The following is a 16,033-nucleotide window of genomic DNA, read 5'->3' as shown; positions in this document are numbered from 1 at the left end:
TTGTGAATAAATACCAGCCCAGATGAGAAGGCAATTGCTAACTCTAAGGAGGGCTCAGCCATCAGCCAGCCCACCCAGCCACACAAGGGACACTCCCATTGAGCTGCTGTGGCTGGTCACACTAACAAGGTGCCGCCTTCGGATTCATGTCCCAGCATCTGTCCTCCCCCTGCCTCCTCTCGAGTAAATAGTTTGGCCCTGCAGGTGGAATGCAGAGACCGGCAGGGGTAGAGCCAACGGCATCATTCTCTGGGACCAAGGGCATCCCTGCCTGGTGATTCTCAGACCCACGAGAGCACCCAGGGATCCTGCTCAACACAGACCCTGGCCGTGAGGGCTGGAGGGGCCTGAGACTGCATTTCTAAGGCGTTCCTCAATGGATGGTGCTGATGCAGCGGCCTGTGACTACACTTTGAGTGCGAGGTTCCAGAGAGGCCTTGAGACCCGTGCACTCAGCCCCAGGAGAAGGGGGTGTTGGGGGCCCCACAGGCAACTTACTTTGGAGGCAAAACTTGCTCTTTCTCCCGAAAACGAACCTGTCAGTGGGCCTGAAATTCTGCTATTAGAGTCCCCTGTTTATGGTTTATGTGATAATCAAATTTAAGTTCTTATTTTGGAAGCGTAAATCGTACACAGTCCTGGATGCCCTGGCTCGGCTCTCTGTCTACTCAGACTGACCCCTCAGCAGGAAGCAGGGCCCTGAAGGAGAGCCAGGCTGGTTGCACTCTGATGAGATGGGCCGGGGAGGGGAGGACAGGCTTCCAGGCTGCTGCAGGCCCTGGGCAGACCTGGCTGGGTTTCTGGGTGACCAAGCCCAGAACAGGGGTGTTGAGGGGCTGAAACAGCTTCACCAACCTCTTGTTTGAACTACAGCTGGGTCCACAGACATTCTCTGGAGGCCCTACTCCCACAGACCCTATCTTCCCACTATTAGAGGTTTCCTTTTTTCCTTTTCTATTTTTTGGTGAGGAAGATTGGCCCTGAGCTAACATCCGTTGCCAATCCTCTTTTTGCTTGAGGAAGATTGTCTCTGAGCTAACACCTGGACTAATCTTCCTCCATTCTTTGTATTTGGGATGCTGCCGCAGTGTGGCCTGACAAGCCATGTGTAGGTCTGTGCCTGGGATCCAAACCAGTGAACCCTGGGCTGCCGAATTGGAGCGAGTGAACTCAACCACTCAGCCACGGAACCGGCCCCTAGAGGTCTCCTTTTTTAGTGGCTCTGAGCCTCGATCATTTTCTTTCTCTAGAACTTGGCCTTTTCCACCTTCAGGAATGAAGGGGAAGACCCATGATTCTTACCTTTGCTCCCCAGAATGTGAGCGCCCAGAGAGGCCAGTGCATACCTCTGTGTTCGTCTCCACTGCACTTTCAGCACCTGGAGTAGAATCTCGCACACCATAGGCACCCAGAAATGTTTGTTGAGTGAATCAATGCCTGCCTGCCAGGTTCTCCATCAGCTTGCTGCTGGTCCTTGAGAGGAAATCAAACTCTGATGGGTGATTGATGGAATTGATTGACCCCCAGGATTTGAGAATTGGGAGGGAAGGACCTCCTGTCTCTAAGTCTCTAAGACACTTGATCATGGAACTCAAACACCTCATTTTAAGGATGAGGAAACTAAAGCCCAGAGAGGGGAAGAGGTTTCCCCAAGATCACACAGCATGTTTGTGGCAGAGATGGACCGACCCCAGGTCTCTGACTCCCAGTTCAGGGCTTTGTCTACCATTCATATATACATTCATTCATTCATTCATTCATTCAGCAGCTATTTATTGAGCCACTACTAGATTCCCGGAGCTGTTCCAGACACTAAAGATCCAGAATTAATAAGAAAACTGAGTCCTTGCCTTCATGGATCTTACATTCCAGGGGAGGAGACAGAAATAAGTAATAGCAGCTATGAAGGAAATAAGCAGGCTGATGAGGTGGGAAATATGTGCGTGGGGGGGCGGGGCACCCAAAGGGGAGACGGCTTAGCTGAAGCTTTAAACTGAGAATTCTGCCCAGGGGGTAACTGGACACACCCTCAGCTCTAGTGTCTGATTCTTTGCTCCCCACATTCCGTTCTGTACCTTCCCAACATTCTCCAGTCCCCTCCTCACTCTGCTCTGACATCGCCAGTCAGGCTGCTGGTGTCCCAGTCATCCTCTGACCACCTGTGACCCTCTCCCCAGCCTCCAGCCTCACACCCGGAGTCCAGGCCAAGGATGACCTCTGCTCCCAAGGTGCCTCAGTGGTCATACCCGCTTCGATGCCAGACTGGAAAAGACTGTAATATTCTGCTTTACATCGCAAACCCCCCATTTTACAGGGGAGGAGCCTGAGGCCCAGAGAGGGCAAGTAACTTGCCCAAGGTCACACAGTAATTGACAGAATTCCCACCTTCTCATTTCCCACTGCATTTTCTCCTTTACTCCCTGCCAACCCTCCAGGAGTCACCAGGGGTCTCGAGGAGTGTTAAGCAAGCTGTCCTCCTCGGTCCCCTTCCGCCAGCCCCCAAGGAAACCAGAGAGAAGGAGCTGTGTGCAGTCCCTCTGCCATCTTGTGGCTGCTCCTGAGAACGCCGCCTGCCTCGCCTCTGGGAAAGCTGCCGCAGAATTCTCACTCTGATCTTGGCTCCCATCCCTGTACCCATAACTTCTGAGAAAAGACCTCCACCCGCGCAAATGCTCACGTCTAAGAAAGAAGCCGGGGGCTCAGGGTCAGGCCCGCTGCTCACCGGCTCCGGATGGGCCGTGGCAGTCACTTGTCCCTTCTGTACTCAGTTTCCTCCTCTGCAAGATGAGGGAATGCTTCCTCTCACCCACCGCACGGAGCCGTCGTGAGGGGGGAGCAGACCACAGATGTGAAGGTGCTCTGAGAGGTGACGAGGGCTGTGAAGCTGGTTCTCATCCCCTGCCCAGAGCCCCCCTCTGTCATTTAGCGGAGACTCTCACTCACCCCGAGGCCCCCCAGAATCCGGGGGCCTGAGAGGCGGACGTCCCTGATGTAGTCACCTGCACATGCACAGCACTCGTTTGCAGGATTCAAGACCCTGTTTGCTGCTTGCTGTGGGATTAATCCTCCCCGTGGCCACCTGTCTGGCTTCTGTCAGGATGTCTGTCGGGGTGTGGCGAAGGGACAGTATCTGGGTAATTCTTGCAGCGCCCCATGCCGGGTTCTGTCAGGTAGCAGGCGCTCCAGGTGTGCCAGGTGCTGTCTGAGCTGTCCCCGTGTCCTCCAGCTGCACCCCATCAGTGTATCCTTCTCCTGAGGGCCTTTTCTGCCTGCTGGCGCCCACTTTGCCACCTGTCGGCAGGCCAAAGTTCCTGGGAATGAACTTTCCAGGAGCAGCCGTCAGCCCACGACTAAGGAGACCTGGTGGATACACACCCCAGCTCCCTCACCCCACAGCTAGGGTGAGTCTGAGGCCGCGGCTTCCAGAGCGCCCGGGACTAAGCCCCACTCACCCCTGGGGGCAACTGACTTGACAACAGCCCCCTTACTGGTGCTTCCCTTCTTCATCTCGCTCCTTCCCCTCCTCCTGGACTTTCCTTCACAATAAATAAACTATTTACACTCAAATGCTCATCTCAGAGTTGGCTTTGGGGGAGCCCAAACCCAGACACCAGGATGATCCCAAACATCAGGACCCCTGCATGTGGCTGTGCTTCGTGGCCAGCTCCTCCCAGCTACCACCTGGAGGGACCCAGGGCCAGAAAGCTCTTCTCCAAAGACGTCAAAGCGCTGGGAATCCGTGCCTGCCCACCTTCTCCGTCCTTTGGAGGGAGGCTGCCACCCCGCCCCAGGCACATTGTTTGTGTGAATGGACGATCAAAGTTTTATTAAGCATCTACTGTGTTTCAACCCCTGTGCTAGAGTCTAGGAACACAGATGTGAGTAAGATCTACTGCTGTCCTCATGGAGTTTGCAGACTAGGGATAAAGGCAGACAGTAAATAAGTGTACCCACACGTGAAAGTTACCGTTCCAAATTGTGATGGGGCCACAAAGTAAAGAACAGTTTGCTGTGGGAAAGAAGGGGGTATATTTCAGTGGAAGAGAGGGCAAGGCAGGCTCTGCTGGGGAACAGAAGCCACACACAGACGCTGGTGGGAACGCCCCGGTCACACAAAAGCCCAGGGATGGGAAATGGGCCCATTCAAGGGACTAAGAAGCTGGAGTGATGAACAGAAGAAGGAAGAAGAGAACCATTCAGGGAGTGACTGGCAAATTAGGCAGAGGCCAGGTCACATGGGGCCTGGAAGGCCTTCTGAGGGCAGGTGCGCTTTACTGTGAGGGCCACGAGACACCCAGGACAGTGTCGTAACACTGTTGTTTGGAAAGGGTCTGTCTGGCTGCTGGGGAAGCCCGGGCTTCAGGGGCACCCAGCAGATGCGAGGAGAACTGTCCCGGACAGCTGCAATCGTTCAGAGGAGACAAAACGATGATTGAGACCAGGGTGATGGAAGTGCATGGAGATGAAGAGAAGCCAAAAGAGGAATTTCACCAATAAATCAATAAACTCATAAACAACTGCAAAATAAGCCATGGAAAGTGGGAGCTAAAGTATTTTATAAGTGAAACCTAAGAGTGACCCATTACCTAAGGATAGTAGTTCTAACAAAAATAGAAACTTTCCTAGATCCCAAAAGATAGAAAGATCTAGCTAATTCCTCACCTCTGCAAAGGAGAGAGCAACTGAAATGGGGACCATAGGACATTCTCTCTCTTTCTCTGCACACACACACACACACACATGCACACGCACACACATGCACACACAGAGAAACCCACAAGCACACATGCACACATAACGCATGCTCATATAACACGCCTACTTATAGGAAATACAAAGAACACCGGAACTTGTTAAACTATACCACAGGGAGATAATCAGCAAAATTCAGACTATGTGAAGCTCTCCAGTACAGATGACTCAATTATTCATTTAAAAAATTGGATGGCAATAAAAAGATTTGGGGGAATGTATAAAGGAAAAGAGATTTAAAAGACATGTCAGCCAATCACAACGTACGGTTCTCATTTGAATCCTGATTCAAACAAAAAAAACATAAAAATATATTTTTTCCCAAGCCAGTTGTAGAAATATAAACAGTGACTGGCTATTTCATTATTTTAAGGAATTATGAAATGTTAGGGGTGATAATGGTAAGATGGTTGTATTTTTTAAAGGGGTCCTTTCTTTTACAGAAATGTTCTGAACTATTTATAGGCAAAATTATATGCTATCTGGGGTTTGTTTCAGAATCATCTGGAGGGGGAACGGGCAAAGTAATGGATGAAATGAGACACTGTATGTGGATAATTGTTGAAGCTGGTTATGGGTCCATTGGTTTCCTTATGTATTTTTTCTCTACTTTTATAGATGTTTGAAAAAAATCCATAATAAAAATGCTTAATGGAACCAGAGAAATGAGAAGATTTGCGAAATGTCTTGGAAGTGGAATTGGTCTAATGTGGTTTGGAGGATGTGGGACGGTGAGGGAGATAGAAGTATCTAGAACAACACCCAAGTCTCTGGCTTGCCCAACTCTTCACACAGTGTTTATACTATTCAGCTCGGGCTGCCATGACAAAATGCCATGCACAGGGTGGCTTAGACAAGCGAGATTTATGTGCTCACAGTTCCGGAGGCCAGGAAGTCCTAGATCGAGGACCAGCCGGACAGGTTTCTGGTGAGAGTTCTTTCCCTGGTTTGCAGATGGCCACCTTCTTGCTATGTCCTCACATGGCTTAGAGAGAGTTCTGGCATCTCTTCCTCTTCTTATAAGGACACCAATCCCATTGGATTAGGGCTCCGCTCTCATGACCTCATTTACCCTTAATTATCCTCTAAAGACCCTATCTCTAAATACAGTCATAGTCGGGGAGGGTGGGGAGGCTTCAACACATGAATTTGGACGGGACACAATTGACTCCATAGCAATGGTGCCATTTGCTGAGTTGGTAAAGACTGGGGAAGAACACTGGAGAAAGAGAGATCTACTCTTGTCACAAGGTGAGGACATCTAGACTTTCAAATAACACCAAGCTGTCAAAAGCTACAGGTGCTCAGTATCATATGATGGTTAGAAACCAGAATAAGAGCACCATCGACTTATTGCACACCTACCTTAACCAGGAACTGTGCTCGGTGCTTTTTAGGCACCATCTCATTTAACCTTCTTATAATCCTCATTTTGCAGATGACAAAACCAAAGCCCAGAGAAGTCACTTGCCAAGGTCACAGGGCTGGCCGGTGGTGGAACTGGGGCCTCCCTGATGTGAGAACCCGCGCTTTGTTTTCACTGTACCACAGCGGAAAAGCTCTGACTCTGGGGTCGCTGAGCCTGCACTGGAATCTTGGTCTGACCATTGGCTTGCTGAGAGGGCTTGAGTAAGTGGCAACTTCTCTGAACTTCAGTATCGTCATCTGTGGGATGGGGATTATGGTATGAACCTCACGAGGCCTTAACGAGGTCAGATAAGACAGTGCCCGGGCGGTGCTGGCCCCAGAGAGCACCGGAAGACAACGGCTGCTGCTATTATTCCTGTCTTTGCTCTATGCCTTCATTCCCCTAATCGCCCTTCTCTGGAAGGTCCCAGACTCTTACTTGTCTCACATCATGGATACTTCTAAGCCCCTCTGCTTATACGGATCCTCCTTCCAACAGACCAACAGGCTGGGTGCCCTTTGGGTGGGGATGGGGACAGATTGAGTAGGGCAGGATATTTGTGACTCCTTGCTCCCCTCCCTCCTCCCTGAACCCCTAGAGCTGCCAACCAGGATCAGATGACCATGCGGCCACAACTTCTCGGACAGGCCTGGCTTCACATGTGTGTCACCCTGTCAGACCTCGTGTCCCCATTTGGGGGCTCAAAACATTCTGAGTATTTGTCAGTTACCTGGGTCTCTACTCCTGCTGTTGCAAAGCAGCTTAGTGGCTGCTCTGCCCATGCAAACTTTCCAACCCTCATTGACGATTATCAAGGGAAGAGTGGAGGTTTCTCAGCCACAAGGCAGCACAAGGAGCCCGGGGCGGTCAACACCCCGAACCAGCCCAGGTCAGCCTGAACCAGCTTTATGTCATTGAGCTGGCCATGTCCCATCTCTAGACCCTAACCTGCTCATTGGAGGCTGCGTGGACGGAGCTCCAAGGGCCACATCAGCCCTGGGGGCTGAGCATCTGCCAGGGCTAAGCTTAGGTAGGCTCCCACATTCATATTTGAGTGAGATGAGGAAAGCATGTGGTTCAACTGCAGAATAGAAGGCCATGTTCATCCACCATACTCCCATCCCAAAAATGTGCCTGTGTCTCTGTCAGAAAGAAAGCCTAGGGGCCAGCCCAGTGGCGCAGTGGTTAAGTTCGTGTGCTCTGCTTCAGCGGCTCAGGGTTCGTGGCTTAGGATCCCAGGCACAGACATACACACTGTTCATCAAGCCATGCTGTGGCAGCGTCCCACATACAAAACAGAGGAAGATGGGCACAGATGTTAGCTCAGGGATAATCCTCCTCAAGGAAAAGAGGAAGATTGGCAACAGATGTTAGCTCAGGGCCAATCTTCCTCACCAAAAAAGAAAAAAGAAAAAAATGCCTAGTAAGGTGAAAAGGAGCTTTATAATTCCTTGTAATTCTCTCTGAGGGCTTTACAGCGTAGATTTTCTGTGCAATTAACTACAGGGAACACAATAGATTAGAAATACAGGGAATTTTCTGGGTGTCGTATCCAAGGCCTGACACGTGAGCAATGAAGCTGAGAAGAGTGCACCCCCCCAGGAAAAGAGAGTTTGGCACGCATTTACCCAGGCCTGTTAAGTGCCTGGCACCATGCCCTAAATTGCTGCAAAATAAGATTTTAAATATGTAAACCTTGTCCATGTCTCTCTTTACCAGTCTGGACTGCTGTAACAAGATGCTCTAGGCAGGGTGGCTTAAGCAACAAACATTTCTCACGGTTCTGGAGGCTGCACGTGCGGGCTGTGGTGGAGGCCCTCTTCCCGGTTTACGGACGGCAGCCTCCTTGCTGTGTCCTCGCAGGGCGAGAAAGAGCTCTCGTCTCTCCATCTTCTTCTAAGGGCACTAATCCCATCGTAGGGGCTCCACCCACGACCTCATCCAAACCTATCACCTCTCAGAGGCCCCCTCAAATGCCATCATAGTGGGGATTAGGGCTTCAATTTATGGGTTTTGGGGGAGACAAGCATTCAGTCCACAGCAATGCCCTTAAAGCCACTACAATTCACCTCAAAAGACTGAGAAATAGCATGGTTCCCAAAGCCCTGTTTTTTCAAATATATGATGGTTTATCACTCACAGTAGAGAGTTTCTGTGGGATTGGGGACCCTACTCCAGGAAGAGAGAGGAGGGAATGAGCAGGTCACAGAAGCCCAGGTGCTCTCCATGGGAAGGTAGCTGTCATCCCGTGTTTATGGGACATGTCGGGGCGGGGAATGGGACGGGACTCCTTGCCCAGGATCACACCGTTCTCTTGTCAGAGCAGGGCCCAGAAAAGGTCTCTGCCCAGGACTCAGGCCAGCCCTCCAACACACACTGCCCCCCACCCGCTGGCTCTGGGCTGGGAACTTGAAGTTGAAAGCCTTTTTCAGTTGTAAAATGGCTCAGAGGGTCTTTGTCAGGGTTGCAACAATCCTGCTTTGTAAACTGCAGAACACTATATATGTGTGACCCATATATTCAGAAAGGACAAACTAAATCCTCATTACTGATACGCATCATTGATATTTTAAATTACACATATTAACAATAATAACAGGATTAAGCCCATAGAATCCCAGAGCTAGAAGGGTTCTCCCGTGCAGGCTTCCTTATCTGGTGTTGGCATCCCCTGGTCCCTATCTGTGCCAAGTGGTATTAATTGCATTACAAATGATGAACACATTTAATTTCAGAATCCTCCCAGAGAAAAGAGCTATGCAGGAGAGAATTCTCACGCCTGTACTCCAACCAGCCCAGTGCTCGACGGCTCCAGACCTGTGGATCCACGGTGGGGAGTGACAGTCCATTACTCTGATCCTCTTGGGGAACATAGAGCTCCAGAGACAGAGCTCCGTAGCCAGCACTGTGGCCTCAGCTGAAATCTCTCTGATGTCCACGCTCCCCTATCAAGATGGTCCTTTTCTTCATGGCTCTGAGAAGAGAAGGAAGGTGGGAGGAACAGGGGACAGCTGACATCCTCTGTGGCCCCTACTTTGCTGTAGTCTTTACAACAGAGGATCTCAGAAAGTTCCAGACTTCCCTACTGTTGAGCCCAGGCTGGCCATGAGAAGTCAGTACTATTGCACTTAGCAACTAGCACTTATCCTCATCCTGGCCCTTTTCATCCTCCTTGACCTGACGACCCTTTTCCCCAGGACTGGCACGACAGCCAGCAACTCTACATCCATGGCCCCAAATTTCCTACAGCACCAGACGTTCTGGTGTGTGGGTTCCAGGGATAAGATTTCTCCCCTTATTAAAACTAAAATACTCATAGGAAGATTCTCCCCCGAGACCACAGGTCCCAGTGACCTAGTGACAGAGCAAGGCTCTGCCCAGGAAGGCAGCCTGCTGTAGCTCCTCAGTCAGAGAGTGAAGGACTGGGGCGTTGTCCCAGGGGCCGGCATGCAGAAGGCCAGGAGCCTCCTTCCCCATCTCCCCCAACATCCGGCGTCCCTCCACGGCAGGCCCGCTGATCCTGGCTAAAAGGCTATCCTCACCTGGTCTTTGAGTTCCCAACACCAAGTCCCACTGGTAACATATAAGACACCGTTAGTAAAGGCTTTAAAGAAGTCTTGTTGACTGGTCAGACTCCTTGGGCCAAAACAAAACTTTCGAGGTCTCCTAACGGTTACAGCCAAGGCCGAGGGACTCCTGCCACTTTAAAGTGTTGACTTCGATGTTGACGGTAAATGGAAAAATCTTCAGGTCGTAGCTGAGATTTGGGACAAGGAGACTCAGAGAGGGGAAAGCAAAGGAATTGGGTTAGGTGGGGATCTGTGCCAGGTATGAGAAAATCAGGTGAAGAGCACCGCTCTGACTTCTATTCCAAAAGCCATTGTAGACGGAGAGTAAAAAGATATCTTGAATTTGCAGGGGGGCCTTCCTCTCCTTCCCAGCACACACTGCATCCTCCGGGGCTACCCTTGTTCTTATAACAGAATCAGAAGGCCAAAAGAGGGAACAAATAATATGTAAAATACCCTTCTAATATCTCCAGAGAACGCAAATAATCATTCTCATCCTCACAAAAGCACAGGCACTGCTCTCACTTACGGGGAGGAAAACAGAGCTCAATAGTTTAAGTAGCTTTTCCAGATTTTCACAGGGCTTTGGGAGCAGAGCTACGACCAAAACAGGTGCTTTCCCTGCGTGGAGCTCAGCCAGCGCCCACTGTCCTGTCTTATTTAACACCAGGAAATCTCATATTCAAAGGAGGAACTAGAAGTGAGACTGAAAAACCACAGAGCAACAAAAACCACGACCAAGAGCGGGACATACAAACGTGGAAGCAGGTCATGCAAAGGTTTGCAAGACTGACCAGCCTTTGAGCTTAGCCAGCTGGGCCGGGGCTGACCTCTGGGGCCCGCAAGGTCTTCACTGGCTCTGATGCGACCTGGGGCGAGCCGACTGGAATCCACTGTCCTCTGGTGGAGAGGTGAGGAATGGGGAGAAAAGAAGGTTCAGCCAGAAGCAAGCAGGAGCCTGCTGGGATGGCTGAGTCCCACGCTCAGCCACCCCCTCAGACTAGCCCCCAGCCCACCATCCTCACCCAGGGAGAAGGAGAGCACTGCAGAGGCCACACACCTGGAGAGCCAGGGACACTTGGGCCGCCTGTCAAGGGTATAAAGCACTGTGAACCTAGCAGTGTCAGGGAGAAGGGGAAGGGCCAGTCCACCCTGGAGAACCAGGGCAAGATGGCAACCACTTTCGAATGGCTTATGGGGCTTACACGACTGCGAGGTGGGGCACGTGAGGGCCAGCTGACAATACGCAGTGGAACCTGTAAAGGCAACGCCCAGACTAGGCTCCCGTGCCTTCTGCTGCTGGCACAGTGGTCCAGGCTCCTTGCCAAGGGGCTGAGGCATTCACGTGGCTCTGGTGACATGGGGCATGTGGACAAAGTGGAAGCCATGCACACTAAGAAGAACCAAGTCAATGTACCAACTACCACTGCCAAGGTCTGAGGTTTCAGTGTTGACCCAGTGAAGTGGGGTCCGTCAGACTGGACAACACACTTTAAGTTAACCAAGGCAGTGCAAAAGCAAGACTCTACCAGTTTTTGGGAGCAGGACCGGAGGCTCAGGCCCTCTGTGAGGGGTCTAAGGGACTGGCGCGGCCTCCTAGACCTGGGGGAAGCGAGGCCGGGCAGCCAGGATACTCTGAGACTTTCCAAGACAATGCAATGACTGTCTTGTAAGGGCTTTTGGGGCTGGTGCCAGTGGTCCAGGCCCCTTACTGAGAGCTGAGTCTTTGGGGTGTCCCCAGAGACGAGGAGGCCATGGAGAAAATGTGGGGCCCGACTCACAGGGTTGACAGATAAAGTACAGGGTGCCAACTCTGAATTTCAGATAAACAACAACTAATGATATGGAACATATTTACAATTAAATATTATTTGTTGCTTATCTGAAATTCAAATTAAACTGGGCATCTGGTATCTTTATTTGCTAAATCTGGCAACCTGAGGTCTGAGCAGCCAAGGTACTCTAAAAACAGGGCAGCCCAGAGGCCATCATCGCTGTGGGGTGGCATGAAGACCTGGGTCTCTGCCAGGGTGGAGCCCCTACTGTGGCCACGGTGACATGGGAAAAGCACCCAAGCAATACGGTGACCTCCCCTACCGCAGCCCCGCCCCAAGGAGGCACATGGGAATTTACATTGTCTAGCAGCTGCATTTAAAAAAGTAAAAAGAATCAGGTGAAATTCATTTTAATATATTTTATTTAGCTCAATATAACCCAAATATTGTCCTTTCAACATGTAATCAATATAACAGTATGAATGAGATATTTTACATTCTCTTTTTAGGACTAAGACTTTGAAATCTGGTGTGTAAATAAGCAGTTTGAACTAGGCACCCTTCGAGTGCTTAAGAGCCATTTATAAATGGCTGTTAAGCTCTGATGGCTTTGGGGGCTGGCAGCAGCAATCTGGGCCCCTTGCCAAGAGAGCCAGGCGTTGGTGTGGTTCCAGTGCTGTGAGGGAGGTGAATGAGCGGGGGCCAGGCAGCCAGTCACCTCCACGAAGAACCGAGGCAATGTGAGGACCACTTTCCCGCGACTACTGGACCTTAGCCAGAGGCCCGGCCCCCTGCCAAGGGTCTGAGGCACTGATATTGCCCACAAGACATGAGGAACGTGGGATAGTGGACACTAACACACTCTAAGAAGTCAGCCCAAGGCCATGTGGTCTGGCAGGTGTGGCCGGGCAGCTGCTGTGATCAGTTTCACTCTCTGCCCAGTGACCCCCAGAACCCCACCCACCGGGACCACCAGGCCCCCCTGCTGGAACCTGGCTCCTCCCCCCAAGAATGTCTACAGCTGACTCCAGCCGATGGCGACCGGACACAATGTGTGCCCACCCCAGGCAGACGACGCAGGCGACGTAGTAATTTTCTCTTGTTATTTAACTCCCTACACAGTTTCCTCAATCTGCCTCTGCTTTCAGAGCCCGACACCTTCTCCAAGCCCGGCTATCTCTAATGACTTTCAGAGATTGTGCAGAGCTCAGGATCCCCGCGTGGGATCTGAGGACACTGGGGTGGCTCCTGTGATATGGGGGGAGGGGCCAGGCAGCCAACACGCTAAGAAGAGAGAGGCAGCATGGTGCCCACCCTCTAAAACCTTCTGGGGCTGGCACTAGAAACTCAGTATCCTGCCAAGATTTGATGCACGGGGCGGGGAGGGGCATGGTCTCAGCCCAGGTGACAAGGTAGCTCCTGATGATCTGCCACTGAAGGGCAGGTGAGACCCCTCATGAGGGCAGCCTCCCTCTCCTGTTTGTTACGGGGAAGCTAAGCATGGTAGGGCGGGCAGAATGATTTCATTCCCTCTTCAGGAGATCTTTGAGTCAAAGGCCAGTTGTGAAATATGGATACATAACGGGCCCACGTTGACTGTAGTGACATGGTGTGGAATCATATTTTAACGCACACCGTGCCTGTCTGTGAAGTCAGTGAGTGGAGGAAGGCAGAGTGTCCCAAAGTTCTGAGGTGGAAGGAAGCTGTGATGTGTGTTCTGACGAGGGAGCCTGGGACCAAAGTTGCCCGAAGGAGGGGCTCTTCTTCTTGTGGAGAGGGAGGAGGGTGAGGGGAGTACAAGGTGCTCAAGGTGGAGGTTGTTAACTGGCTGACTTGATCATTATCTTGGAGAGGGCTAAGGTTATCTGGCACCAGCTCTGTCTGCGGGGCTGAGTTGGGATGGAGGGCAGGTGATGTGGGAGATTCTGGGGCTGAAGACAGCTGATGCAGGCATGGAGAAAGAAGGACAAGAAATAGGTTAGTAGACCAGCTATAAGTGCCCCAAGCAAATCTGTAGCTGGGTTAATGGCAGAAGAGGTTAGATATTATGGTCCGCTGCTAGGGAGGTGTCCAGAAGGTTGATGGTGCTTCTTGACCAGGGGTCATGTTCGGCAAACCTCTAAAAGGGTGAAAGAATTGCCGTGCTGTCAAAAGATGGAATGGCCGATGGAGGTGGGTGGTGGGTACAAGAGGAGGAAGGACCTCCTAAAGCTGGAGGAAGACTTTGGAGAGGGCTGAGGGCCTGGAGCTGCAGTGAGGGTAATCAGAGCTCAGGAGAGGGAGGAGGGGGCAGTATGGTCAGAGGAGGAGCTGAGGCTGGCCATCTCGGAGGTGTGGAAGGTGTCTGCCAAGGTCCGAGAAAGGGCTTGGCCTGGGACAGCGGCGAGGGCAGCTGAAGAGGCATGGCACCAGGAAGCCAGGGTACTGGAAAGGTCATCACCAAGGATAAGGAGGTGACTACAGATGTCCCCCTGGCAGGATGGAGAGACCACAGCACAGGTTCTGAACTTTCGCCAAGGTGAGGGAATCCTTCAAGCCGTACAGGTGGTGGTAACGAACTGTGCAGGGCAAGCTTTGCAACAAGGTTGGGAAGTGTGTTTGGACTCATAGGGTTGGAGGGAGCGATTTTCTCTTCTCCCTGTGGTGGAGGCAGAGGAGGGAAGGGAAGGACCAGAGAGGCTCTCGGTTGTGTGAGGTGGTGAAGGGTGTGCTCCGGAAAAACCTTGGCGAGCAGGGGAGTTTATGGCCGAGAGAACTTACGGGAGTGCACAAATCCTTTTGCTTAGTGCTCCCTATTCAAACTCACTCTCTTATCCTTGACCTTGGAAGTATTTATCAGAGATGCCCTGGGTCTCATGGCGGAAGATGAGACAGAAAGGTCACGGCTGCATCTACTGTTGCTGAGTAGAAATGACTGAGTCACAAGGCAAAGAGGAGGGAACAGGGAGTAACTACACTATGTAGGTATACTTCTTTAATTACTGCAAAATCTGGTACATCCACCTGCATCTCTAAGTTTGGTGTCAAATGCCGTGTGGTTCCAGGTTGCTCTAGATAAATCTTTCTGTGCACTTGAAGTCATTTGGAACTCTCGAGGCCGCAAACTTAAGGCTTCAAACAACTATGAAATTCTCACAACTGATGACCACATTCACCCTTTGTCTTTCTTAAACATGAAACTTTTTGAGTGCAACATCTGCTTTCTGTATAAAACCTGCTTATTGGCTGGGCTCCCACTGCTTTTTCCTGGGCTGTTCACTCTTCACTTTAGAAACCTTGCAATCTCTAAGAATCTGTTCATGGTTGTTAAATATGGTTAATCAAAATTTATTTAGGATTGGGGCTGGCCCCGTGGCCGAGTGGTTAAGTTCGCGCGCTCCGCTGCAGGCGGCCCAGTGTTTCGTTGGTTCGAATCCTGGGCGCGGACATGGCACTGCTCATCAGACCACGCTGAGGCAGCGTCCCACATGCCACAACTAGAAGGACCCACAACGAAATATACAACTATGTACCGGGGGGCTTTGGGGAGAAAAAGGAGAAAAATAAAAATCTTTAAAAAATTTATTTAGGATTTATTGTCCAAGTTTATAAGGTTTTTTGGTGGGGTTTTTTTTTTTTTTTTTTTTGGTGAGGAAGATTGTCCCTGAGCCAACGTGTGTGCCAATCCTCTTCCATTTTGCATACGGATGCTGCCACAGCATGGCTTGACGAGCAGAGCATAAGTCCATGCCAAGGATCTGAACCCACGAACCCCAGGCTGCTAAAGTGGAGGTGCGACCTTAACCACTATGCCACCAGGCCAGCCCTGGTAAGGTTTGTTCTTATTAAAGCTCTCAGATGGCATGAGTTCATACTGTGAGTAAAACTTTGTAGTCAAATAGATCACTGGCTATCTCACATCCGTGCATATGAAACCCGCATCTTACAGCCGTCAAAAGAGGCTCCTAAGATGTTCCCTGTTCAAAGCTTCCTAAATTCTGACTCTCTGGTTTTCCTTTCAGAGTTGGATCACAGAATGGTCTGGCTGTAGCAAAATGAATTGCAAATCTCCTACAACCCATGCTAACCCAAGGAGCGATCGCTCTGGTTGTTGGTTAATAAAGTGGGCTTTTCTTTATCATGCCATGGCAGCTTTTCTCCAGGAGGATTAATACATCCATTTCCTTTGTGTCTCAACCATTTACCTTCAGTTATCCAAAGATAATAAATCAGAGAGTTTTGAAACGGATACCCAAGTAATCGAAAATAGTCTAAGGGTACTTCAAAGCCGTGATCTCATGTTGCTGTGCCATCGATGCGGGGAATGTAATAATGGAAGGATTCAGCTGATGACCGAGGACCTGCCATAAGGAACGTGCAGGTCAGGCAGTACTGAAACACTCTAGGGCATTATTTAGGAGGAGGGGTGCAAGGCACAGGCTAAGTAGCTTGCAGGATGATGCATTTAAGCTCCATGCAAACACTTACGCATCCATCTAAGTCTCATTGCTCCACGTGACAGTAAATGACCTGCAGATCCATCAAAGGCA

Source organism: Equus asinus, chromosome 8 (assembly GCF_041296235.1).
Source record: "Equus asinus isolate D_3611 breed Donkey chromosome 8, EquAss-T2T_v2, whole genome shotgun sequence".
Lineage (NCBI taxonomy): Eukaryota > Metazoa > Chordata > Mammalia > Perissodactyla > Equidae > Equus > Equus asinus.
Note: the sequence above shows the minus strand (reverse complement) of the source record.